This window comes from Cuculus canorus, chromosome 12, assembly GCF_017976375.1.
Source record: "Cuculus canorus isolate bCucCan1 chromosome 12, bCucCan1.pri, whole genome shotgun sequence".
NCBI lineage: Eukaryota > Metazoa > Chordata > Aves > Cuculiformes > Cuculidae > Cuculus > Cuculus canorus.
Genome location: NC_071412.1, coordinates 15,634,702 through 15,662,610, shown reverse-complemented (window position 1 = coordinate 15,662,610; position 27,909 = coordinate 15,634,702). Strand labels below are relative to the sequence as shown.

Below are 27,909 nucleotides of genomic sequence, written 5' to 3'. Positions count from 1 at the left end.
CCAACACCCACAATCTCCGACCTGCTGGTGCTGGAATAGGGAAAGAGCATCACTGCTCCATGGACCTCAGCACGCAGAAGGAAAACCCTGTGAAGTACACACAGTGATAAGCCCAAGTGGTGCTCCTGGTGGTAACACAAGCAAGTTTTGGGGTGTGGCCATTGAATACGTGCAGGTTTCATAGAATCGTAGAATGCCCTGAGTTGGAAGGGATCCACAAGGATCATCAAGCCCAACTCCAGTCCCTGCACAGAACAACCGTGACACTCACCGTGTGTGTCTGAGGGTGTTGGCCAAATGCTTCTGGAATATTGTCAGGCTTGGTGCCGTGACTGCTTCCCTGGGGAGCCGTTCCAGTGCTCCACTGCCCTTTGGGTGAAGAACCTTTTCCTGATGTCCAACCTAACTCTCCCCTGGCACATCTTCCTGCTGTTCCCTCAGGTCCTGTCATTGGGCACCAGAGGGAAGAGCTCAACACCTGCTCCTCCTCCTCCCCTTGTGAGGAAGCAGTAAACTGTGATGAGGTCTCTTCTCCAGGCTGAACATGAAGCTGCAGCAGCACCTCACCATGGGGAGTGTGAGAGGGACAGCAGCGCTGCTCGGATGGGCAGAGGTGCTCAGCAGGTTGCCTGCCTTTACATCAGAAAACAGCTCTTTGTTGACACCACCTAGCAGCAGCAAAACCTTCTCCTTGTTTTGAGGGCAAACCTCACTTTTCTCAGCTTGAGCCTGGAAATCCACTGCATCTTCTGGGTCTGCCCCGGCGCTGCTGAGAGTTTAATTCAGTCCCAGTCCATGAGGGAATAGAGTTTAATAGAGCTGCAGAATAGGAAAAGGTGTCGTGGTGTGCAGTGGGGAGGTCTGGTATCCAGCACCAGGGATACAGCAGCCCTTGAGACGGACTTTGTCATCTGAGCATCTCAACAGCGGACTGACGTCATTTTTTCATATGTGCAAATGCAGATAAGAACACAAACATTACCATTATTCATGGATATTTTCATAGAATACTTATTAAAGGAAGCAGATTAGACAGCTTTTCCCCAAGATCATGAGTATTTAAAAAGCAATAAGGCTTAATGCCTGTTTTTCTTACTCTGTAAGGTGGTTGAGGATGATAAATGATAGGCAATTTCATGGCTGGAATTTCAATTTCCCCAAATATTAGTGCTGTTCTCCTCTTCCAAGAGCTCGCTTTTGGCAACCTCCTGTGTCGCCTCATCCTTCTGAATTCATTTTTGAGTCAGACATCCACTTCTCAGGCCTGGCAAAGGTCTAGGGAAGCCTGTCAGCAATGCACAGCCCCATCCACATCCCGCCGGAAGAGACTTGGGAAAGCTGAACATTTTTATTTTGGCATTTCTTAAACAGAACGATTCCTCTCTTGGTTTGAAATATGTTTGGATGCAGCCTGTGTAATTTAGAAAGAAATAAAAAAGCCTCAACATAGAGAAATGTTTCTGAGAGATGAATTGTGTCCGTGTCAGCAAAGAAAAAGAAGTTTCATCCGAGACTCATTTTTGATGGCTTTTTTTTTTTTTTTGTTGAAATGAAGAGAAGAAAACAAGATGATAGGGTGAGAGGTAACAGTTTTCATCTGAAAGAGAGGCGATTTAGATGAGATCTGAGGAAGAAATGTTTTCCTGTGAGGGTGGGGAGGCCCTGGCCCAGGTTTCCCAGAGCAGTGGTGGCTGCCCCATCCCTGGAGGTGTTCAAGGCCAGGTTGGATGGGGCTGTGAGCACCCTGATCCAGGGGGAGGTGTCCCTGCCCGTGGCAGAGGGGTGGAACTGAATGGGCTTCCAACCCAAACCATTCTATGATTCTATATTTATAGGGTGGTGCAAATGATGGCTTGATTCCAAAGCAAGGAAAAACAACCAACAAAAAGCCTAAAACAAGAGAACATTCAACCTAGGTGTCACATTGACGAGCACTGCTGTGAAACCTCGGTGTGCATGAGCTGAAATTTCCATAGTTTCTCATTATTTTTCCTACTTACTCATGCTGCTCCCTTTCCTCCTTCCACCCAGAGATATGCTAAAGGGCTACAGGATGTCCCAGTCACAGAGACAGCAAATTAAGTGCTTTTTATCAGCCAGGCAGCTGATATATTTTTCCATTAAAATGCTGCCGAGAGGACTCTCCCGTCAGAGATGATGAGAACGGCCACGGGAGCCAGGATTCGGGTGGGGAAGGAGGGATGCCCCCACACTGCTGTGGGACCTTAGATACAGGGATCAGGGCATGGCTGGGGGCATGCGACAGGCTTGTGCATGAGCAGGAAATGGGTGAAGGAAGGAGAATGCAGGGACCTTCTCTATCTAAGGACAGTCAACAGCCCTGCTCGTTCTTTGCCAGCGCTGGCTTGTCCTTACGAGGCCTCTTTGGAGATACCCTCCACTTCACCGCTCAGAAGATGAAACTTCAAGCTCAGTGCTGTGCAGTGAAGGTGACATCAGTACCATTGTGCAACCACACGGCCTGGCCCTCAGCCACCCATCACTGATGGGAACAGCAGGTGTGCTGGCTGCTCTAAAAGTAAAGCCCTGAAAATCTTGCACCCAGAAAATCTGGTGCCTAGAGAACTTGGCACCCAGCAAGCCCCATGCCCAGTCCCCAGCACCAGCCCTGAATATCTCAGTGGCATCCCCCTCCCCATCCAGGCTGTGTGCAGGGAATGTTCTCCAAACTGCGGTCCCCACGCCCCACAGTCTCCCCCCCCAGAAATGGGGTTGCACTCCCCTGGAGCAGCTTCAGTGCTTTCTTCCTGGACTTTCTGCAGAAAGCTCTGGCTTTCAGGAGAATCAGTCAGGTTTTTTGGAGGCAGAGATGTCCTGCAGTGAGCGCAGCATCCCCTCCGCCTGCCAGCACCGCAGCTCTAAGGCCCCCCAACCCCAGTGATGTATTATTGAAATCCATTAAACTGCGGCAGCTCTGACAGTGCTCTGAGGTATTATGTCACGGCACCACCACTCCGATGATGTACTTACATAATATATCAAAGCCCCATTGCTCTGATTATGCTCTAATACAATAGATCACAACGCCATTGTTCTGATGATGCACTATTACAATACATCAAAAGACTGGGGAGCTGCTGATGTGCTATTACTGAACATCAAACTCTTGTCAACCCGCTGCTGTGCTGTCATGCAGTGGCCACTCACAAGACAGTAATAAAATTAAGCTTATTCTTTAAGATTTATCTTTCCACCCATCTGTGGGGAGGTATTGATTTAGCACGGGTTGGGAACTGCATGTATATCCATTAAGGTAAGGGCTGACTGATAAGGCTTCCTATGCTTTAGAGCTTTTAAATTGCAAAGGGAGCTTGATTTGGGTTTTGAGCCTGTGGATCTCCAATGTCAGCCAGGACTGAAAGGAAAAAAAACCTTCCTCTGCTTTGCAACCGTGCTCAGACCTGAATATTGCAGAGTATCCGGCACAGGTTTCAGGAGAGAGGTGTTCACCACACTGCTGCAGGTGCGGGAGAGCTGGAAGCCCATCAGGCTTTTAACAGCAAAAGGTGTTGGGCCTTTTCCAGTAGCCTGAGTGCAATCTTGCTTCTTGATATTTCCCTGAAAAACCCCATCCCACACATGTCTCGCAGCCTGCTGTGGGTTTTTTACCCATAGAGACCAATAGCAATGTGCCAGGAAGGATCCATCCCCATCCCAAAAGATGGGACATCGGCACCAGGCAGCTTCCCTATCTGTTCCCACCAAACGTGAGGACACACAGCAATGAAAATATGCAAACAAAGGCTGAAGAGCAATTACAAAACCAGAGGAAGAAAAGCAAGCGCTGCTTGTGATGTTCCCAGCCCCAGGGCAGGACTCGGCAGACTCTGCGGCAAAGCCTGATTTATAGAGCCAGCAGCACCCTGAGGGTGCAAAGCACCCAGGTGGGCATCAGCTGAGCCCCTGGGCACTGGACCCCTGCCTTACCCAACCCCTGCCCTACAAAGGGCTTTTATCAGCACAGCACTAGAATCCAATGCTTTCCATACAAAGTAGGGGGAATAAGAAGAATGCATTGCAACTCTTTAATGACACAGAAGTAAACACAGATATCAATGTGCACCAGTTGACACAGTGCCATTGCCTTTGGCTCGGGATGTCAGCTCAGGCAGAGGCTAGAAACGTGGGCTTACAGAAATTCAGTCATGAGGCCACCCTGGGCTGGGATGATAGAACAGAGGGATGGGGATGGGTACGTGCAATGGTTTCTCAGAGCAGCTCTAAGAGATCTCCACACCCTTCCCCATCCCCGGGGCTGCACTGGGTTCCAGCAGGATGAAGACCCCAGCCCTGATGGAGCCAGGACCCTCATGCTGATGGAGCACACGAGGCCATCCCAGCTCAGCCCTCCTGAGCAAATGGCTGCACCTCAGGGAACTTCTTACCACCCTCATTGTTTTATTTGGTTCCAGAACAAACCTGAGGGTGGTTAATGACATCTGCATGCTTTCCAGCTCCCTCCCTGTAATTAGGGCTGCCCGGAGGTGCTGTTCTAAAGAGGGCTGGAGGAATTTCCCTGGGTGCTGAGCAAAGAGACCTGGCAGGGAGGTTTTGCCTTGGCTCAGGGAATCCTCTACAAACCTCCTCTGGGAGAAAAAAGATAACATAGAAGCCCTCCCTTATGGCACTGGAGCTTGGCTTTGAGCAAGGCTGGAACTGAGGAGTAGATGCCCTGATAGCAGGAGTGGTGTTTAATGGGGAAGAGAGGTTTGGAGGTGCCTTGAGCAGGCAGGGAGCCACAGAGGCAGGTGGAGATGGGAGTTGTTTGCTGGGGGAGAAGAGGAGACCGATAAGAGGTGTGAGACAGCCTGGGGTCATCCTAGTTGGCTTTCTGGCCTCCTCAAACACTTCCATCTGCAGAGATAAAAGTGCTCAGAAGAGACTGAAACTCTCCCTGCAGCTGTGCAGGAGGGAAGGGAGGCACAGGGGAGGCTGCCGGCCAAGGCTGTGCTGACAGGGGCATATCCAACAGAAGAGAAAAAGCTGGTCTCTCCCCATGACCCTTTCCTTTAAACCCTAGGCTGCCACATCTGAGTTTTTACAGGAAGTTTCTCCCTCTCTCTAAGTTATCAGCCCATCTTGCATGCCCTGAGAACATCAGCGTATCTTCGCCCCTCTGCCCTGAGCGCTCACCTCAGCCTCTGCACACACCAGACATTCCTTGGCTACCTTTCCACCTGCCTACTTTCCCAGTCTGACCAGTCCCCGATGTCCACTCTGGGAGGTACAGCACGTGTAGGGTTGGTCTGAGCCCTTAGAGAAAGCTCTGGTCCTCTCCCACCCTCCCATAGGCACCAACCACCCAGCAGCGCCCATCGTTGGCGACCAGCTCAACCAAGAGGGCTCAGCCCCAGACACAGCAGGCCATGCTAGTATGGTTTTTATATGATTACGCAGATGAGAAAATATCATTAAAAGAACAAAAGGAGAGTTTCTTCCTCCTCAAGCAGGCAATGCCTTGAGCTGGGGACCACAGCGGTGATGCTGAGCAGCAGGACTCAGCCTATGCACCCTCTGCTTGAGAAGGGCTGTGGGTGCAGAGCTGCCCCAGGGATGGTCCAGGATAGCACAGACCAGCCTGGTTTGGAGAAAACACATTGGAAGTGAGACCAAAAGGAGGTCAACTGTTCCAATGGGCCAGTTGGTTCCAATGAGGAGGTGCTGGAATGGGAAACCAGCATCCAGTAGCCCAAAAAGCGCTTTGGGAGTGGGGAGCTGCGCATGTAGCAACAGGGCGGAAAGGAAGAGGTAGCTGTTCCTTTGCAACCAAGCAGCCAAACCCCCTCTGCTTTGAACGGAGGAGGAGGCGGAAGGGGCTGAGAGCAGGGCTGAGACCGACAGCAGGGCTAGGGCCAGGTCCTGGGGACCCCAAGCAGCAGCAGCAACAAGCGGAGAAGAGCGGAGGAAACCACCCACCACGCCTCTGTGAACCAGGAGACTTTCCAGAATGTCTAAACCCCATATTAAAAGGAGCCTGCAGGAATGCTGGACGCCTGCCATCCCGCTTCGCACCTTTTGCAAACCGAAACAGCCAGCAGAGCAGCTGGCACTGGGGTGGGGGCTTTTGAGAGCCTGCACCTTCGTTAGGAGCCCTGTTGATCTGTAGAACCTCCTGCATTGCTTGTCCAGGGTCCCTGCTCCCATTCCCAGAGGGGCAAGCCTCTGACTTTTGTCTTCCAGACCTCCCAGTGCAACCAGTTGGAGTGGAAGAGCTGGAGTTTCCCAGTTTATTTGTTGGAGCAGCAGCACCCGCGGGTGTCATTAATGCAGCAGCCACTGCCTATGGTGCAGGGAGCATGACCCAGCCTGCAAACCCACCTCCTCCAGCGACAGCTCTGCGTGGCTGGACCCAGAGCAGGATTTGGCCCTCTGCTGTGAGCTGTGGCTCTGCAGCTCAGAGCATCCCTTGGTGTCTCCGGTGGCCACGCACAGCATCCCACGTGTGCCTCTGCCTCTCTGGGTGCCCTTTCCTCAAGAGTAGCACGTTCTGGGTGCCTGGACTGACCGGCATGTCTGAGCACAGCTCCAGGTTGGGTAGAGGAAGGCCTGGAAGAGCAAACAAACAGAAGACACACATGTTTTAACCTGCCTGTTGCAGCAAGAGACCGCCTGTGATAAGCCGGAGTTGTGCAAGAATAAGTTTAAAGCTTGTTGATTAATGAAATGGAAAACATTCATTACTGATGTGTCACTTGCAGAAGTTCCCTGCGGTCACTAAAGCTGAGGCAGCGCAGTGCCCACCCTCGGCAGCCTTGCTCAGCCCTGTCAGAGCGCTGGCCTCAGCCCCACGCTGGGGCTGGCAGCAGCGGCGATGCTGTGCCCATGCCATCAAGGAAAGCAGGCAGGATCCAACCTGTGCTGTCACGTTGAGGGCTCTCCATCCAAATCACCTCCAGAAGAGCCGTCCAAGGACCGGGAGCTACCGAAACACTTTGGCTCCAAACAATTGTGTAACACTCTGTGCCACTCCAAGAGCTAATTACTTCTAATAAGAATTGAGTGCATTTACAAAAGGCTTCCTGCAAAGCCCAGCCCACCACAGCCGAGCTGGCCCGAGATGCTCTGCAGGGCCGGTGCTTGGTACGTGGTGAAATGTTGCTCTGATCCCAGTGCTGCGGGTGCTGCAGATACAGACAAAGGCATGTGTCCTCCCCCGTGCTAGGAGGACAGACAGAGGCATCACCTCTCACCCTGCTGGTGCCACTCTGGCCATGTGTGGCCCCACAGATCATGGTCTGCTCTGTCTGCGCAGGGGTACAAGGGTCAACCCAAGCCCGTTTCTGTCCTGCAGAGATGCTCAGGGTACCACTGCATGTGGCGGCGCAGACCCTGTTCCCTTCAGCAGCAGCATCCCTGTGATGCTGAACCACCCTGGCTGCCACCACTGTGTCCCCTCCCAGCGAGGAACACCCTTGCCCCAGTACAGAGGGGATTGTCTTCAGGATGGGTTTCCTTGGCTTAAGAAAATACTGATTTTTCCAACCAGCTCTTTCTGGTGCGGCTGGGCTGATGGGGCAGCCAAACGGCAACGAGCCAAGCGAGCATCCCCACTTCCCTCCCGCAGCCCCTCCGCTGTTTATTTTAGTGTATCTTTGGGAAAACGGCCATTGGTAGCAGGCAGAGATGTTGAATCAGGTCCGTATTTACTTTCGGAGCCACTGTACAAACAACACACTGTGGGTAAATTAAACAAACACTGGTTATAAAGTCTACATAATCAGCTTAAACTCAAAGGATAATTACAAGAGTCAAAACTACAGTATCATAGAGATAGGCAGTCAAGGACTGGCTCCAGCACATGACAGAAATATAAGTTAGCTTTGAAAGATAACCTTGTGCGCTACAATTAACTTGCAGGCTTTGACAGTTACCGAAACCCTAAATGAAAATAGCCCAAGGAAAACAAATACAAGGTTTGGCACTCCTGACGAAATTCAAACCTAAACATACAAATTAAAAGCACCTCGAGAGGCAGGGTGGGATTTAATAACATAATGTCTCCCATTCACTTGAAAGTAATTGATGCACAGTAAAAAAAAAAAAACCAAAAACCTTTCTGTCAGCACAGGCAGTGGGAAAACCCGCCGAGTGGCTGTGGAAACCAAACTCTTTTCATGTAGAGTTTGGGGTTTTCTTAAAGCAAAGACCTGACAGCAAAAAGCCCGCAGGGAAATGGCTGATTTGGAGAGATTGTTAACAAAAAGTGTCCGAGCCAGCCTGGCCCGTGCTCAGTGCCTGCTGAGCGTCAGCAAGAGCAGCATTCAGTGCTCCCCACAAACACAAATAATAACCTTAATTAGAGTGGAAAAAATATGATGATGCTGGTAGCTCCAAAGAAAGCTTGGAGGATTATTGAGGGAGGGAACAGAGAGGGGAGCTGGTGGCAGGTCCTTGGAGAGAGGTGCACAGAGACCACCCCCGTGCCCCCCACTGGGGATTTGCCATGGGACGGGGGGTCACGCAGGGCAGTGGGGACCCACGGGAGGAGAATCACAGAACCACGGAACAGTTTGAGCCCATTAAGCTCCAGCCCCCTGCCATGGGCTGGGACACCTTCCACTGGACCAGGTTGCTCAAAGCCCCATCCAGCCTGGCTATCCAAACATCCAACACCTCCAGGGATGGGGCAGGGCCTCCCCACCCTCAGCATCAAGAATTTCCTCCCGAGATCTCATCTCAATCTCCCCTCTTTCAGCATCAAACCATTCCCCCTCATCCTGTCCCTGCACTCCCTGATCAAGAGCCCCTCCCCAGCTTTCCTGGAGCCCCTTTCAGCACTGGAAGCTGCTCTAAGGTCTCCCCAGAGCCTTTTCTTCTCCAGGTTGAACAACCCCAACTCTGTCAGCCTGTCCTCATAAGGGACGTGCTCCAGCCCTCGGATCATCCCCGTGGCCTCACTCCAGCAGCTCCAGAACTGGACGCAGGGATTCAGGTAAAGTGAAACGAGGAGAGGACTACAGGTGATGCTGCTGCACGGATGGGGCAAACATCACCCAGCAGGAACACGCGGGTTGGCTCTACAGTCGTGCAGCAGCAGGACTTTTCGTTATTACTTTACGTTAGTCGCAAGCTATCGGACAACTTCAATTTCAGGGGATGAATGTGAAAACGTTTTGGCAATGCTTTAGCCAGCTCTCCTTCCCATTTCCCAGACTATTCAGGCTCAAATTACAAACATATCCACAAAAGAGGGGAAAATTTCCCAACTGTGGCTCTCCTTGCACCCGTTGGACTCCAGCCCAGCAGCAACCGTGGGTTCTGACCATCTGCCACTCCTTTGATGGCCAAGATGGAAGGAACCTGCTCCTTCTCCATCCAGATCCCAGCAGACAAATCCCCTCATCCCAGAAACCAGCACCACTGGGGCTAATTGGGATGCTGGCTGGCAGTCTCAGCAGGGAGAGAAAAGAAAACAACCTGACACGTTAAGACTTTCAACAAAGCTTCAGGGAGCAGCCGACTTTCCTTGGAGATGGGGAAACAAATGCCTTCTAAAATAATAGCTGATAAACTGACGAACTTAGTGGCGCTTCGCGCTTATAAATCACAGCGCTGCGCCAGCTAATGGCTGTGGCAATGGGAGTTCAAAGGAAAGAGGGAACCTAATTATGAAGTTTGTTAGATTTATTGTCAGTTAATAACAGTGTTTTCAAAGATGAGATAAGTAAGATCAGTGGGTTTTGCATGCTTTACGCATTTTTCTCTTCTCAACAACTATTCTAGGTCAAATTTATTGTTCTGCGCTGCTTTTTCCATGACAGGGAGCGAGGACACTTACAGGCAAGCCTTGCGATGCTGTGATTAGCATAATGAGGGCAGGTGAATATAACGTGCTTCCTTGTGGCTTTTTTGGCTCAGATCGTGATCGAGGAAAGATGTCAAGAGCTGCTGGCAATTTTTGCAAATATTAAGGTAATGAAACAACTCGGCGTTCCTGAATTATTAAAGGTTCTCCTGTGTTTCTGATATTTTATTCCTTTTATTAAATGTGCAAGTGAAGTATCAGGGAGCTGGGCTGCTTTCCTTCTCCCACGCCTTTCCCAAAAGTGGCAGAGGGGAGGGAAAGAAAAATCCAGCCCTGTGCAGCCATCCTGGTTGGGGTTGTGTGGCTGCTCAGACAGATGCTCAGCCAGCAGAAGGGACCAGGCCAAGTTTCAAATGCATGAGCCTAAGCATCCCATGGCAAAGCAGGAACATTTCCCTCTAATGTGCTCTGATGAGGTCTCACCTGAAGCCTTGCATCCAGTTCTGGAGTCCTCAGCAAAGGAAGGACACAGAGCTGTTGGAGCGAGTCCAGAGGAGGACACGGAGATGATCTGCGGGCTGGAGAACCTCCTGTTCTCCAGGAAGGGACCACAGGCTGAGAGAGCTGGGGTTGTTTGGCCTGAAGAAGAGAAAGCTCCAAGGAGACCTTAGAGCAACTTCCAGTACTGAAAGGGGCTCCAGGAAAGCTGGGGAGGGGCTCTTGATCAGGGAGGGCAGGGATAGGATGAGGGGGAATAGTTTTCAGCTGAAAGAGGGGAGATTGAGACGAGATCTTAGGAAGAAAAATTTTTCCTGTGAGGGTGGGGAGGCCCTGGAAGAGGATGCCCAGAGCAGTGGTGGCTGTCCCATCCCTGGAGGGGTTCAGGTTGGATGAGGCTTTGAGCAGCCTGATCCAGTGGGAGGTGTCCCTGTCCATGGCAGGGGGGTGGAACTGGATGGGCTTTGAGGTCCCCTCCAATCCAAATCATTCCATGATTCTATGATTCCCAGGGTTTGGAGGTGACACTGGGCTGTCTTTTCCCATAGCATTGACAAAAATATTCTGCATTAAGCCCTCCAAAATAAGAGTAATATTCTCAGCTTAATTTAAATATAATATAATAGGAATCTGATGTTTCCACCAAGCAAGCGTGTGCCAATCAGCCCACAGTAAGCACCGCATTTTCTAAACAAATCGTTATTAACTTTAATATATTGCAGGCATGTAGCAAGCTGGATCCAATTTTAAGTGAAAATTAATGGCAAATTCTTGTAACCACATTAAGAGCCATCTTAGTTCATTTGAAATCAGTTAAACATGAAAACAATATGAAAGCCATCTTGTGTGCCTGGAATATAAATATTTGTCCTTATCCTTGCCAGAGCAGCAAGAAAAATTAAGAGACGTTGGCATGTAAGCTTTATATAAACACCCTCACAAAAGGCCGACATTTGATGGATTAAAGTGTTTGTCAATTTTTCCATTTCCTTCGTCAAAAAGTAATTAAACATTAAGCAGATGTCAGAATCTAATTGGTTCTAGAGAGTATTGCACAATAGGATTTATGGCAATTGTGAAGTTGTATTTACATGTCTGTAAACAGGCAGCCGTTTGCCAGAAGACGCCTGGTCACAGAGCTCTTGCCTCTTCTGAGTTTAAAAAAGCTTGATTTGGAATTCAGATCCGCCAGCTTCACACCCGCTGACCAACCCAAGAAAGCTGGGAGGCTGCATGGGCTCTGCTCCCCACCGGGCTGGGATGCTCTCAGCTTCCCAGTGGCATCACGGGTGCACTGGCCGCATCCTGCACCAAAGCCTTGGGAGCAGAGCAGAGCAGGGCAGGGATGGGGACCACATCCCAGGCACCTTACAAGGACATGAAAGCATTTCCTTTCATTTGAACCCTTTTTTCTCCCCTTTCCTCTATGGAAGAATGGGAGAGGGTGAAACAAATGGGAAAAAAACACCCTTCTCCTCAAGGCTGCCTTTGTATTTATTTTTCCCTTTTCCTGCTTTTTAAACTGAAGGGAAACCAAAGCACAAAAGAAGGAAAGACCCATACTGAAAAGTATTTTTTTGAAATTTATGGTCAAAACTGGATTTTTCTTTGTATTTTGTGCCCTGGTGAACTGGCTGCCCCACCACAGAGCACCAGGAGGGCTTTATAACCCAAACCAACCCAGCGGTGGCTGATGGGTGAACCTGCAGTGATTTATTTCATGGAGATTAATTAGGTAACCAGGTGCCAGGGGAGGCAAAGATGATGTTTCATGTCCTGCACAGCCAACAGCAAATGCCACCCTCTTGTGGTGCCCATCACTGCAGCAGCAGGTCACCTGCCAGCTTTGACAGTGTTTTGCCTCTACACATTCTGCACCGAAGTCAAGGAAAGGACAGCTCTTGTTCCCAGAAGGTAGAGGAAACATCCCTGTTAACCAAAGCTGCCCTGCACACTCCCCACGTGCTCCCTGCACGCTCTGTCAGGCTGTGCCTCCTGCAGCCCCTCCACATAGGGAGATCGGCTGTGGGCAGTGGGGAGAAGGTTCGCTCTCTTTCCTGACAGATTCCAAGAGCAAAGTGAAAGATGCTCTTTCTCACTCAGCAATTCTTGCTGGGAGTTGAAGCCCAGATTAAAGCATCATAGAACGGTTTGGGTTGCCAGGCACCTTAAAGCCCATCCAGTTCCAGCCCCTCTGCCATGGGCAGGGATACCTCCCACCCGATCAGGTTGCCCTGAATCCAGCTGCCCTTTCCCAGGAGAGCCAAACCTTCCCAGTGCTGATGCTTGGGAATAAAATTGCAAAGGCAGCGTGCAATAACTTTGGATGATGAACGTTTTCTTAAAGGTTTTTGTTCATACCTGGCTCTGAGCACAGGAGATCCAGTGCTGCTGCTCCTTAATTCATAGAATCATAGAATCTCTTGGTTGGAAAAGACTTTTGAGATCATTGAGTCCAACCGTATCTGCCCACTACCAAAACAGCCCTGAGCATTGAGCCCAGTGAGAAAAGAAATTCAATGATAATGAGGCATCACTGGTGCCAAGCTCAGAGCAGGAGAGGAGTGGTGCTCCTCGGGCTACAGGCTGTGCTTCCTCCTTGCGAAACCCGGACCCGCGGGCTGAGCTTGGCCCCTTCCAGCAGCTTTCCCCGGCTCGCGTCAAAGCAGTGTTTCCTAAAAAATGCACATTATAATTTACAATAAAGACATGGGAACAGTGACATTTACTGCAGACCTTGTGCTCATTAAAACAGTCTCATTGCCTCATTAATTCCATTTTTCAGAAATTATGTTCATTTTTATGCACTGTATTAGCTTCTCATGCATTTCACATGCTGCTATTCCACATTTAAGGAATATGTCTCGGAGAGGTTTCCAAATCAGCAGTCCCAGTGCCCTAGAAGCGAAATAATTACTTTTTCCATTGCTAGTTCCTGTTAACCCACTCAAGATAAATAAAATTAATGCGACTACATTTGTCATGTGAATTTAATTATTCCAAACAGCATTAGCCTGGGCTATAATTGTAGAGGAAATGTGCTTTGTGATATCAAGACTCAGCAAGTGGAATTTAGTAGTGGCTGTTTTTCTGTTTCCAGAAGCCCCAGGAAAGCAGAGCATGGACAGTACAGAGGGAAGGGCTGCACGCATGGGCTCCGAGCATAGCCGTGGCCGAAGGGGACTCAGGCAGCAGCCAGCAGTGCAACAAGTTGAAGACAGAGTGTCTGAAGAAAACTACAACAAATGTATGTAGTTCAGTCAGTGTGCAGGCATGCTCCTCTCTCCCAGAGCCGATTCCCTGTAATCTGGGCTGCCCCCAGGAGCACACCTGCAACATCGGTGTTGGTGCAAGCAGGGTGCTGTGATGCCCAAGTCCTGGGGAAGGAATGTCCCCAAAGCCACAAGGTGTCACATGAGGATGGGTGGGAGTCCTGGGTCCTTCCCTTCATCCCCAGCCCCTGCTCATTCGCAAACTGTCGTATGCTCACAGCATTTTTCCTTTTTTTCACTTCAATGGGAGGATGCTCTCATCCTTGGGCAGCTGTGGGCATGGGGGGGATTTATCACGGGGGTGTCTGGTTTGTCCTTCCCGGGGGAAGAGCTGGGTCCCCCTTCCCAGCGTCACAGCTGCAAGGGCACAGGCAGCCGAGGAGAGGGCAGCTGAGCTCACCTACGACAGCGTCGCACCACAGCTCGGCTCACTCAGCCCATTCCCCACTCGGCTCTGCTGAGGCTTTGTGCCTGGCTTGGCCAAGGGCAAAGTGATTCTGCAGCCCAGATTCCAGAAGCCTCTCCAGTCACAAAACCAGCAGGAAGATAAAACCTCCAGATTTTGGACATCTCCCAGACCCCTTCCTTTCTTCTTTGCCCTGGGTTCTTCAAGGACGACCATCCTTCTCTGCGAGCTGAGGCTGCAGGAGTCCCAGGCATGAGCATGCTCTCAGCCATTGGCACCTGCAGGAACATCTCTCACTGCCCTTACCCCCATCTCGTCTCTTCCAGGTGTTTCTTCACCCTCTCCAGCACCAGAGCTCTCTTTTCCGCACCTCCCAGAAAGAGGCAGCCTGCACTTCGCCTTCAACTCCTCATCTTCCAGCTCTACTAAAACCACTATATGTGTGTGTGTGTGTACATATATATATATATATATATATATATTCTCTTGCCTATGCCTCACAGCTACTTTCCTTCTTTGGAATCAATTATTTAATCCCCCAGCTGTATTATTTATCTCTCTGAAGCATCCTGGGCTGGAAATTGCATGAAAAACACTACACACACTAAACCAGTAGAGCAGCACATGCATCCCGAGCTGGGAAGGGGTCCCGGGGGGAGAGGGGCAGTGTGGGGTCAGGACCTGCTGCCCCCGAGCTAATCCAGCTCGGCATCTATATTTAACAATGCTTTCTATAAAGAAACAAGCCTGGGATGAAGCTGGGCTGTGGCATCCCCTCCTTAGCATGCACGTTGGGTGCGTACGTTGGGGTATCCAATATTAATGAAGGAATGGTTTATTGGAGTTCATTTCCAGGGCTTCTCAAAGTGGCACTGGGCCACAGACAGCGGGTTATAAATAGGCGTGCGTCATTTAGAAGGTCACGCAGTGAACCTCGAGAAGTGCCAGAAAGTTAACAAGAAACAGGGAAATGCAAATTAAATCCAAACGAAGCAGGCGCTCCCACGCAGGGCCCCTGTCCCAGCGGCAACGGAGCATCCTCAGGGCAGAGAGGTGCCTCGCAGGAGCAAGTGTGGGTCTGCCAAGAGACATCGACGAAACACGGAGCTGCTCCTCCAGGAGAAGAGTTGCCTTTTAATGGATAACTTAATATCATTTGCTGCTTCAGCACTTGGCCACTTTGGCAGATTCCCACACTTTTCCTTGCAGTGTTAAAGGTCAGGGGAGCTGACAGTGCCAGCGTGAGCGGCGGCACCGCCAGCAGCCGTCTCGCACACCCAGCTTTGCTCCCCGAGAGCCGCCAGAGGGGTGGCCGTGCCTGCGCCACTGCCGCAGCTTTCAAGGAAGCAAACGTGAACTTTAATAAAAGCCGACTCTTCTACCCTAAATAAAAAACATTCCCTGCCTTGAAGAAACAACATTTTATTATTATTATTATTATTATTATTATTATTATTATTATTATTATTATTATTATTTCAAAGTACCCTGTTCAGCAGCAGAGCACACAAATACTCATGGCTACGCAAATAGCAACTCTTTATTTGCTTTGTTTGCTCAGCCAATATTGACTTTCCAGCCTAACACTGCTGCTATTGAGTTTGGCTATTCACAATAATGTTTGACTAGCATTAGAACAGCACAGCGATAACAGCATGTGCAACCGAAAAAGCAATCCATCACCCCTCCGTGGGATAGGGCCATTATGACAGGGAGGGGGAAAAAAAAAACCCCTCTGCTTATTCAGTCAAGTACAACTGTTGAATATAATGCTGGCAATGACACTCCTGGCTAGTTCAAACAACCCAAGGTTACAGCGTTATTGTGTACTCGCGCAAAGCAAACACTACGGAAAGGCTCCGTTTCTGCTTGTCACCTTGGGCAGGACTCGAAGGGGTTTGTTTCAGGCCAGGGTCGGTGAACGTTGCCCTGTGTCAAAGCACCCTTGTGCCCCCCCAGCATTGCGGGAAAGCAGCACTGTGCTGTGGATGGACGGAACGACGGACGTGAGAGGCCCCTCTGCAGTGGCAAGGAGGGGTGGAACAGTGGAGGAAGGGGCAAGGATGGCTGTGTGGGGGTTTTATCTTAGCCAGAGCATCATCGCAGCATCCTGCAAGGGCGATGAGTGTTGCCATACCCTTTGCTGCCGGCTGCCCACCCGTGGGTCGGGTGCGTGGGGACCTGCTGCCTCGTCCCCTCCCTGTCCTCAGCGGCTGCATTCAGCAAGCTACTTTCTTCACACTCACCTTGCAGATAAGGTTTTTTTCCCTTCCAGATTCCCAGAGCCAGACTGATTGCCTTGTTTACCTCCCACGTGCGTCCACTAGTTTATACAAAACAGGCGTGTGTATCAGATGTACACAGAGGCAGAGAGCAGCCCCCGTCTCGCAGGCACTCATCAGCCAGCTCCCTTCCCAGTAAAGCCCAGACTGGTGCAGCTGGGCAGGCAGAGGGGACCCTAGGCAGGCCAGGGGGGAAGCAGAGAGGAAAAACCATCATCTTCCTCATCCTCTGGTCACAAATAAAAGGCAGGAAGGCACAGAGAGCAAGCACTTGAGAACAGACCGTGTGAATAAACAGAAAAAGGCAAACATGCTTTTCTGCTGCAAATAACTCCAAAAGGAGGAAACAAAGAGGTAATTATCATTGCTCAGCTGCTCTCCGGGCAGGGCAACCAATGCTTGTTTGCTTTGGCTGAATCACCACCAGCGAGAGGCACCCAGGCACCTCTGCTCTATGCGCAGAGGGGAGATCACCCCTCGCAGAGGACAGCAACGAGGGCTCCGAGCACCTTTATGCACTGCAGAGGGACCACAGGAAGGGCTCCAAGGGGGGTATATGCACTGCAGAGACCACCTGCTCAGCCACAGTTCTGCCCAAAACACAGGCAAGGTGGGCAGACCTCAGCGCAGTGCTCAGCACTACTCTGTCACCTTATGATGAATCCCAGCTGGATCTGCTAAGCTGTGTCAATCCAGAAATGAAGACCAGTCTTCTCCATCAACTTGGTTCAGGAGAGGTTCCTGCCCTGCCAAGGGCTGGGCTGCTGGAAGGATGGTTTGGATGGTCCCTCGGGGTCCCTCCACCATGGGACTCCCTCTCACTTGTGAATTTACGGGAGCTGGGTGAGCTGTGTCATGTGTGAACTAAAGACATTTGCTCTCAGATGAGCTCAGCCAAGGGAGAGAAGGTCGCTCCTGCACCCAAGCCCTTCGGATGCTGCAGCAGTGAAGGTGTTTGCGCACTCCTCTGCTCTGACATTGCATTTTGCACTTCAGCCCCTGGGCAGCCAAACAACCCCACTCTGTTTTCACAAATTTTCCCAGCCAGCTTTTATCACTTCCCCAAGACCACACAGCTCAGATGAGCTTAGGAGAAAGGACCAAATCTTGTCCCCTTACCTGACCCATATCTCCCTGCACCCAGGTCCATCCTGCAGTTTTAATGGGTGTACTTCCATATCCTCTGCTCCGGGACGAGGCAGCACAGCCGAGCTCAGATGCTTTTCCCATCACCTCAGTAAAGCAAGGCGGCAGCTCAGTATCCATGTGCACAAACCTGTTGATGAAAAAGGCTGAATGCAAAGGCAGGCGGAAGATGCAATGATGGCAGGGTGGTGTTGCAGTATTTTTTGATGAAATTAGCACTCTGTTTTGGGGAACCATTGGTGCTTCTGTGGGGAACTGCTAACCAAGAGGACGGCATATGCCTCTGGCACTTGAGTGATGGAGACAGGCCATTAAAACAAACTTCTGCTCCAAACCTCTGCACCTGTCAGAGAAGGCAGATGCCTCCCTATTTTTGATAGAGAAATGGAGACAAAACCCAGCTGGGCAGTAGCTGACTCATAAAAGCACTCCTATATTAACAAAAGCAGGAGACTAGCAGGTACCTGGTTTCATGAAACCATATTTACAGCTGTTGTGTCCCGGGAAAAGGCCCAGGGAAAGTTCACTAGCTGTACCTGTGCCCTAAGCAAGACTATGGCAGGGTTTGGAGAGCAATTTTGGCATTATTATGCTGTATTATTTGAAGCCAGTCTGCAGACTGAAGCCCTCTGCTCTTTATTAGCCTCTCTGGGCGTGCCTGCGCCTCGGGTCTGCTCAGTGACAAATAGCAGTCTGTTATTAATGTCATTACCATTATACACGCCTTTCTAGCGAGCCCATCACATAGGCTCACAATTATGCTTTGTGCTTACGTAGCACCTTTCATTTCAGGTCTCACGCTGCTTTACGAACATGAAACCAATGTTGGAATTTTAGCCAAAGGCAGAAAGTAAAAATTAAGGAGGGTGGGAAGGGAAGAGGAAATCCCAGCGTTGATGCCTCCAGTCCCTGCCTGCCACAAAGACAGCGATTGTATGCAGGAAAATATGTGAAGCGCTATAATTTGGGGGTTATCCTGCGGTTTTAATAAACGCATTTGCTGGGGTGAAGTGCAGGCATGGGGGCAGAGGAGAGGATTTGGTCTGTGAGGAGCGGCTGGCAGGGTGGGCTGATGGGTGATGGGGTTGGAGTTGTCTTTCCTCCCATCACACTGCCATTGTATTTTGCAACATTGCATTTAATAATCAGAGCAATTAAACTCTCCTGCTGCCAGCCTGGAGTGTTTTCCCTCTGCATGATCACAGGGGAAAACTACAGTGCCCGCTGCAGGCTTTTAATCTGCCTAAAGATGAAAATGCTGACTGCTTTCATAGAGTCATAGAATCATGGAATAGTTTGAGTTGGAAGGGATCTAAAAGCCCATCCAGTTCCAATCCCCTGCCATGGGACACCTCCCACTGGATCAGGTTGCTCAAAGCCCCAGTCAACCTCGCCCTGAACACCTTCAGCCATGACCTCTTTGGGCAACCTGGGCCAGGGCCTCCCCACCCTTAGCATGCAGAATTTCTTCCTAAGATCTCATCTCAATCTCCCCTCTTTCACCTGAAAACCATACCCCTCGTGCTATCCCTGCATTCCCTGATCAAGAGCCCCTCCCCAGCTTTCCTGCAGCCCCTTTCTATACTCGAAGCTGCTCTAAGCATTCCCTGGAGCCTTCTCTTCTCCAGGCTGAACAACCCAAACTCTCTCAGCCTGTTCTTGTAGGGTTCGTTCCCAGCGACCTGTTGGACCAAGATATCTACCCTGGCACACAGAGGGATGCAGGAAGGTTGCTGTGTCCCTCCTTGTTATTCAGGTCAAAGCACCGTGCTGTTCAAACAGTTACATTTCATAATTAGTCACAATTAGCCTGCTGTGGTTTGGAAGCCTCAACAAGGTTTTTATCTACAGGAGCCTTCTGGCAGTGCTCTACCAGGAGAGATCATGTGGCCTTGCCCGGGTTCCACCCTGCCTTCTTCCCTTACCCACAAGTTCCCCCAGGACCCCCTCTCCCAGGAGGTCGCTCCAGCACTCCCCGGGGTTGCTCTACTCCTTCTGCTCTTGGCCAGCTTCAGTCTTTCTGCACCCATAGTGTTGGCTGGTGGGTACCACCCTTGACCTCCCGCATTACCAGCCAACATCTGGCACAGCCATCACCTCTGGATTTTGGTGTGCTCGCTGTTTCTGAGCTCTGTCCACCCACAGGAGAAAAACTGGCTCCTAGCATTAACGACCAGGGACTTTTATAGAATCATAGAACAGAATCGTTAAGGTTGGAAAAGACTTCTAAGCTCCTCTAGTCCAAACGTCAACATCTTCACACTGTAGCAGAACTCACACTAGATATCATACCTCTTCCAGATAAGGTACCTCTTCTAGATAACACACCTCTCTCTTCTGGTGCTAAGCTCAGTGCAAACACCAGTTTGGATGTGTACATCAGTCCTGAGCAGGGCAAGGTGTCAGGATTAGACCCTGCCTGTCAGCTCTGGACAGCCATGACCTCGCTGGCAGGCATGTCAGGGCATAGCAGGGAGCAACGAAGCAGGACAAAATCAGTTGAGCTTTCTTAATTAAGGAGTTTCACAACTGACTTCAGCAGGGCTGGGGTTTCACTGTGAAGGCAGCAGGACAGCCGCTGGCCCTCACCTTGAGCGCTTCAGCCAGGAGCTAATGAGGAGCTGCGTTGTTGTGCAACCCTCCGAAAGAGCATGTTTGGGCAACACCAATGCACCTCGTGTGCCAAACGCCACCTGGAGCGGAGCTGGAGCAAAGCTATTCCTGTAGGATGCGATGGGCTGAGGAAGAATGGCAGGAGGGCAGCAGCTCCTGTGGGGTCTTCCAGCTGCTTGCGACATGAGCTGAGTCACTTCTCCTTCTCCTGTGCAAACTGCATCCTGGCCAAATTGCAAAGCTAAGGGAAGAAATCGATGGTGGCTTTCTGCCCAAGGCCTCCCCTCCACCCACACAGGCACAACAAGGAAACCTGCTTTGCTCTCACAGGCTTCTGATGGCCTCCTTGCTCCCTCCTGCTACATTTTCCCATGATCGATGGATGCTCGGCAGCTCCTAACCCAGAGCATCCAGGTTAATTGCTCAGTAGTAAACCAAACACTCTTAACGTTCTTCAGGACATACATCTGAGACAGTACGAGATGAGATGAGATGCTCTGATTCACCTTGGTGTCTAGAAAATATTGCAGCAATAAACTGATAAGGAAAATGAGGTCCAATGCAGGTAATTTCCAGCCTGCAAATCAGAGCAGTCTGGATACAAACTATAACTGAGCTCTCATTTATGTGTCTGCGGCTCAGGTCAGGAGCCCTGTTTCTCCACAGGTGAATATTTCTTCTAGATCCATCTGCAGGAGCCTCTGACCTGTGAATTAAGGCACCACGTGTGACCATTGATACATGCCATATTTTCAGGCGCTGCGCTCCTCTCCAGGACCCCGTTGCCAACCAGGCACAGGGGCACAGGACATCACCTCAGCTTCCAAAGCAGCTGAAGCCCAGCCCAAGCATCCTTCCAGCTGCTCTATGCACAGTGTTGGAGCCAGCCCAGACATCCCCTATGCAGCCAAACCCCGGCTGTGACAGCCACAGAGTGGGCTCGGTGGCCACCAAAGCGATTCCCATCCCTCAGCTGCACAGCTCAGACTGAATTTCAAGGCCAGGAGCTATGCCATTACACGCAAATCTTTCCACCTGACATTAAACAAAAAGGAGAGAGTTCATTTCAGGTCCCTAAAGCCCCAAATCTTGCAACTCTCTGAGCGCTTAATATGTTAATCAGCTGCCAGGGGCTGTCCGGGTGGGCAGTGAACACAGTGCCACTGCCATCTGCTGCCACACACCGCGCCTCAGCCCCTGCGCCAGCTGGGGCTCCTCTGGGCTTTAGGAGATGGAACCCCTATGTGTGCACTTCTGCCGGGCATGGCACACGCGTGTGTCCGCATGTGGCAGCTCTCCCTGTCTCTTACCCAGAACAACACCCATGGGTGCAAGGGCTGTTTCAAAGGCAGGGATGCTTGCAGCCGCGCTGAGTGCATGGTCCCACAGAAGAAGGCAGATGTCTGTGGGTCCATCACACGCTGGGCTGAGAGCTCAGCTTGAACCCACACAATTTCTGCAGGCAGAAGGGGGTGGGGGAAGAAAGGTGAATACCCCGAGGTGATACCAACACAGCCCTCATCAAAGACGCCGCAAGAGCCGGGAACCAGGACATGGTGTTTGCACCCTCACACCTCTACTGAGGAGTAGTGCAGGGGCTTATCCTGCCATGGGACTCTGGGCAGGAGCACTGGGAGCTGCTCATGAACCCAAACTGGGAGAAGGAGCTGCCTCACTGAACCCAGGTGGGTGCAAGGGCTGTTCACACCTATTTACACATATTGAGGATCATTGTCCCCATCACCTGTGTGACAGCCTCTGCACACCAAGCAGCAAACCTCCTGCCTGCTTTAGTTGTTTTCCCCCACAAAAAGTGCTCTCTAACCACCATTATCTAATATTTAGCAGCACACTGCAATAAACAAAGCGACTGTATGTCCCATGTATCGTTACCCTGTGCATTCAAAATTAAAAGGCTGTTAGCTGGATAATATATTGTTTTCTGCTTCTTTTAGGTGTTTTCTTCTCTCGATCAGAGCCCAATTAGGTTCCTTTTCTGGGGAAAATAACTCTCTGAGGCAGCGGAGCTGCAATGCCTTACCTGCAAAGAGAAGCTTTAAGAAGAATTGTCACTTATCACAAGGGTATATTTGGTTACCCAAAGGAAACACAGTGCAGAGCATTCTCTGTCCCACTTATTGTCCTTCCACAATACCATGAATTAAAGATGAACCACACTGTCATATCCCACCTCCTATCCAGCATCAGCGAGAGAAGCCACTTGAGTACGAGTTGTGGTGTTACTCTTTGGGGACACATTTCCAGGAACCAGGGATGAACATGCAGGTGTCTCCATCCCAGGGCTTGGCAATGTCCTTGCTTGGGTTCCCAGCTCCCCACCGTGGACTGGACCCAGCCTCTGTCCCACAGCTCCACTCGCATCTGGGGCATCGAGGCTCGCCTGGCTCTGATTTCTTTCAGCTGTTGATGAAAAACATCTCCTGGTTTAAGGGAAGAACCTCGGGCCAGTTTTTGGCTGGCCATCCCCGCCTGGCACTCACTCCAGAAAAACACATGGCCTCTATTGTTGCTTTTTGTTTTAGGCAGAAATTCAGATTTGCTCAGAGTCCTTCCGGTACTTTTGCCTCTTTTAGTTGTTTTCGAGTCAGGTGTTTTCCACCCCACCAGCATCACCCTGTTTGCTCCAAGATCACCTGTACAAACACGCTCGCAGCCCAAGGGCCAAGGTTCAAGAGTTGAAACCTGCGCCGCTGGGTGCCTGCATGTGAATCGCAGCCAAGCCCTGATTTGGTCCCTTCTAATTATCCCTCGCTATATTAACAGATAATAGCTGTACATTTAAGCAAATTATCTCAAATAAAAAGGGGACAGTAATTACACTGTTTGTTTTTGCTCCTTTCATTGCTGGAATTATTCTCTGTTTGCCCAGAGTTAAATATTAACGAGAACCTTTCTGCGCCAATGTCTGCTCAGTTGCCTTTTACTGTTTAAAACCAGCAAGAGTCAGTAAAAGTTTGGGCAAATATTAGATTTGGCCGAGTTTGCTGTTTGTATCAGGAAACCGATTGGTGTTATTGATTGACAGATGTGACCAAATGTTTAGAAAGCCTGTCCTCTATTGGATTCTGCTAGGTGTTTCAGCAAACAGCCCTAATACAAGGCAAACAGAGTTATTGGAAGAAGTACCAGCCTGTGTTAGCACAGTAAACTGAGGGCTATGCAAACAGCTTAAAAGAATCTGGCCACCTTCATCTAACCTTTGATGTAGGTATTGATCCTTCTGAAGGTGGTAAAAAGTTTGAACAGGGAGCAGATTGAGTGGGATCAGATATATATAAACACCGTCAGAATGTAAATGTTATCTTTAAGCTATGCTGTCGGGTTGGTAATGGATGGCTGTTTGGAATTTATCTTCCTCCAAATCTCTAAATCCATGCAGCAATAAAAATTAATAGTAACTTTTAGATAGACTGTCTCCTAAGTCTCTCTCTCCTCCCTTGGTAAGTACAGCAGAGGGCAGCTTTAATTCTAAGCTGCGGATAGGGGTTTGCAGAGAGCAGGAGCCGTGGCCTGGAGAGCTGCTGGCCCACGGGTGCGCTAACAGGGTGGCACGTGGATCCTCTACTAGGGTGACACAATCTGGGACACGAAGGTGATCTGAGGGCTGGAGCACCTCCTACGCAAGAACAGGCTGAGAGAGTTGGAGTCGTTCAGCCTGGAGAAGAGACGGCTCCAGGGAGAGCATAGAGCAGCTTCCAGTACTGAAAGGGGCTCCAGGAAAGCTGGGGAGGGGCTCTTGCTCGGGGAGGGCAGGGATAAGATGAGGGGGAATGGTTTTCAGTGAAAGAGGGGAGATTGAGATGAGATCTTAGGAAGAAATTCTGCATGCTGAGGGTGGCAAAGCTCTGGACTAGATTTCTCAGAGCAGTGGTGGCTGCCCCATCCCTGGAGGTGTTGAAGGCCAGGCTGGATGAGGCTTGGAGCAACATGATCCAGTGGGAGGCGTCCCTGCCCATGGCAGCAGGGTGGAACTGGATGGGCTTTCAGGTCTCTTGCAACCCAAACCATTCTATGATCCTATGATACCCGCTTGCTGCCAGTTGCCCATAGCATTTCCCAGTCAGGACACGCAGCCGGGTTGCGTTGCCTTACGGACACCCTGCAGCACCCTATCCATCTCCACACGGTATTTACCAATGAGCCTGAAAGAGCCCCAAACTGCATCCAGTGCTGACTGCCTGCAGCTCCCGAAGGCTGGACACCAGTTTGGCACATCCCGGGCTCCAGCACTGCATCCCACGCTCTGCAGCACAACCTGCATCCCGTCCGCATCCCGTCCACGTTGCAACTCCCCTGGTGCGGTATGCAGAGAGGCTCTGCATGCACAAGTGACCGTTCATGCATCCAAATACCATCTGCAGTGACAATTACCACCAGCACACGTATAATCAAGGTAATTACGTGCACAAATTGGGCGTGTGATTGCATGGGCATTTCTATGATATTTTCTTTATTATTATTATTAAGTTTGGCCTCTAAAAAGTAAAATAGATTCTAAGTTATGGTTTAAATTATCTCCCCATCTGCCTATACTTGCAAATAACGACTGTTTATAGTGAGAGATGTTAAACAGGCACTGTTGATAGATAGGTTAATCATTGCTAGAGAAGAAAAGGGATTGTTTTATGCCTGTGTATTGACCTACGATGCATAGTAACCAACGACGGGGTTGAATGCAAACAGCTAACGACCAGCTTTTTGCTTCAGAAGTGCCTTCTAATAAAAATTACACTGTACACATTATAAGAACGTATCTGATGAATCATTACTGCAGCACAGGGCAGTGATGGGCTTAAATAAAGCCCCGATTAATTATTAAACCTGAGTAGTGTATGTTTCCCGTTGCATAAAATCCAGGAAGAGCTGGCAGAGCTCATGGCATGCCAAGCCTTCATCATTCAGGTGAGTATCTGTGCTCAGGGCTTTGTTCACCCTCTGCTCCTTGCTGTGCACCATCATAGGTCACATCTAGACACTTGTAATCACTGGGAAACTTCCCTGTGACCCCAGGGAAAACCTGAGATACCAGTTTGATGAACATGCCATGCAAGTGAGATTTATGGCACTGTTTGAGTAGGGGTGACCCATTTCTAAGCTGAAAGAGGGAGATTTAGATGAGATATTTGGAAGAGAAGGCTCTGGGGAGAGCTTAGCGCAGCTTCCAGTACCGAAAGGGGCTCCAGGAAACCTGGTGAGGGGCTCTTGATCAGGGAGTGCAGGGATAGGACAAGGGGGAATGGTTTTCACCAGAAAGAGGGGAGGTTGAGATGAGATCTGAGGAAGAAATGTTTTCCTGTGAAGGTGGGGGGGCCCTGGCCCAGGTTTCCCAGAGCAGTGGTGGCTGCCCCATCCCTGGAGGGGTTCAAGGCCAGGTTGGATGGGGCTGTGAGCAACCTGATCCAGTGGGGGATGTTCCTGCTCATGGCAGGGGAATGGAACTGGATGGGCTTTGAAATCCCTTCCAGCCTCAATCATTCTATGATTCTATGGTCCTTGTTGTCTGAAAATGCTGTGCCACGATAGCTACCACAGAGCAGTGGGTGAGGACACCCCTTCCCCACCCTCCACTGACGTGCTGCACATTTGCTTAGGAAGTGTCTGCTCTTTGCTGGCCAAGCAGAAGAACAAAGCACACAGTGTAATCAAAAAAAGCCATTAGTACTCCCAACCCTTAAGAAAAATTAGCATTATTCTTTAATGCTGGGCATTACTTAGGCAGCACTCGGCGCCGCAGTGGCCTGCTCCAGTCACACCAGCTTAGGAAACCAACCAGAAAGAAGGAAGGATACCCAGTAATGCATCTCCCCCGCTATCCAAGCCAGCCCCTGCACAGGTGGAATCTCAACCGTTTTAAGTTTTGTTCCTTTCAGGAAGTTTCTAAGAGTTTCAAACCAAAGATGATAAAACTTTTGAGCCAATCTGCTTAAAAAAGGGTGAGTGTTTTGCAAAACGGGTAGTTGGGAGAAGTGTGGAGCAATGGCCAGGAGCAAACACTCCTCGTGAGGACACCTCCTCCAAACTGCAGCTCCAAGCTGTGGAAAAAGTCTAGTGGGACTCACAGCTTACACGTGGTCTTCCTTGGTTCCAGCAGGTCCCGTCGTACAAGATGAGTTCCCAAGGCTGTCCATGCTTCGGTTGATGCCTAAGGATGCAGGCACTGGAAGCCATCCTTCCAGCACTAAGGATGGACCTTGCAGGCTGGGCAGCAACTCTACAGCTCCTGGAAGAGAAAAGTAGGGAAGTTGCCATGATTTGGAAGGAGAGCAAGGTGGAGACGCTGTAGGAGAAGTTTTAATAGAGGGCCACCAGTTTTAACACAAAATCATTCACCTTAGGGGTGATGCCGGGCAAAGCACAGCACCTGTTCCTGCTGGGAGACATGAAGGCAAGGAGGGAAGGAAGGAAAGAAAGAAGACAAGATGTGCTGTAAATACACTGCCGCATCAGCCGGTAGCAGTACAGCAGCAAAGGCTGTCCCAGCATTTCTATTGTAAATCCAATTTCCATGGATTTAGTGTATAACGAAGACACACAGAAAAAAAGTGTGTACTACACTGGGTATTGCTCTGACGTTTCTTATTATAGGGTGATTTTAAATCTCTCTGGCCATTTCTGGAGCAGCCATACCACAAAAGAAAAAACATTGAGGATTATTTAAATGCTTACTTGGAGCATTAAAGCCTCCAGAAAGTTCAGGCCACTTCCAATGCTGCTATCGCATGCAGATGTCTCCCTTGGCTGTGCTCCGTCCGCATGTACCCCGCTGCCCGGTGGGATGATGCTGCTGTGCTGCTTCCATCATGCCCCAACAACCCTTGTGCAACTGGAAAAAGCCAAGGGCAGCATTGCCAGCAGGATTTGGGAAGGTTTCTGTCCCAGCTGGCCATTCCCAAGACACACAATGTCCGTGCTTGTCTGCCTGGCGCCTTCCTGGACGGCCAGAGCTGCTGGAGCAGGACATGCCCTGCTGCAAACCGAGGCGTGCACAGCACTACAGCTGGTGAATGTGCCAAAATCAGGTTATTACCTGCAAATGGTGATTCGAGATAAGCTTTTCCGCATGGTTACTCCATTTACATACATGATTTTGGTAGCTGGGTGTGCAGATCAGCCAGCCAATTGCACTTGTATCTTGAAAGTAGAATTTGCCTGGCTAATTCCTGGTGAATTTGAGGCAAGAGCAGTGCCAGGTGCCCATGCCCGCTGCCATGGATGCTGCTGCTGCCCCGTGCTCTCCTGCCCCGGTCCAGACCAACCTCCAGGTTCTCACCAGAAGCCCTCAATTTTGGAGACACCAAAATGGCAGAGAGAAAACTTATCCAGATGCCAAACACATCCTGATATGCATCATATTGGTGCCTGAGGATGATGCCTTACCAGCCGCACACACAGCATCCGCAAGCATCCGCAAGTCACAAAAGCAGCTGAGATGCTCAATTCTGAAGCTTCATTTTCTTAACAAAGCCTGGAATGAAAAGGAAATGGCAGGAGCCACAAGAGCCTATTTACCCTTAGGGATATTGGAAAAGGAAGCAAAATGGCAGAAAATTAATTCAAATCGCTATATAGTTTGCAATCGTTGCTTGTAGCTGCCTCCCAAAAGGTAGCTGGTAACTATCCTATTTTATCATACAACAACAACTTATTACTGGAATAATGAGTGAAATTAAGCAGGAGGAACGTGCTACTGGTTCCACGTCATGCTGCACTCAGTTGGTGTTGGGTTGAACCTACAGCACTTGAGTTATAAGAGAACAATAATTTATTAATGCATGTGCTTTACATTCTCAAAATATCATGTATACATTGATTAACTCGTGGCTCATCTTGTCTGGCAGTTAAAGATGCCTTTTAAATTTTGATTTTGCAGGTGAGTAGAGAGAGACTAGGAGGGAAACGACCTTC

The 27,909-nt window shown here is 50.0% G+C and overlaps 1 long non-coding RNA gene across 4 annotated transcripts; it reads right to left on the bottom strand.

The window, feature by feature from the left end:
* Nucleotides 1–4,003: 4,003 nt before the first annotated feature.
* Nucleotides 4,004–27,358, bottom strand: LOC128853399 (uncharacterized). Of its 4 annotated transcripts, none has more exons than XR_008451935.1 (4): nucleotides 26,671–27,358; nucleotides 26,064–26,224; nucleotides 17,344–17,500; nucleotides 4,004–6,567 (listed from the first exon to the last, which is right to left on the bottom strand). It is a non-coding gene; the product is annotated as an uncharacterized LOC128853399 (long non-coding RNA). The 4 variants fall into 4 exon arrangements; XR_008451936.1 differs by lacking the exon at nucleotides 4,004–6,567 and adding an exon at nucleotides 10,734–12,939; XR_008451937.1 differs by lacking the exon at nucleotides 4,004–6,567 and adding an exon at nucleotides 13,704–15,073.
* Nucleotides 27,359–27,909: the final 551 nt, after the last annotated feature.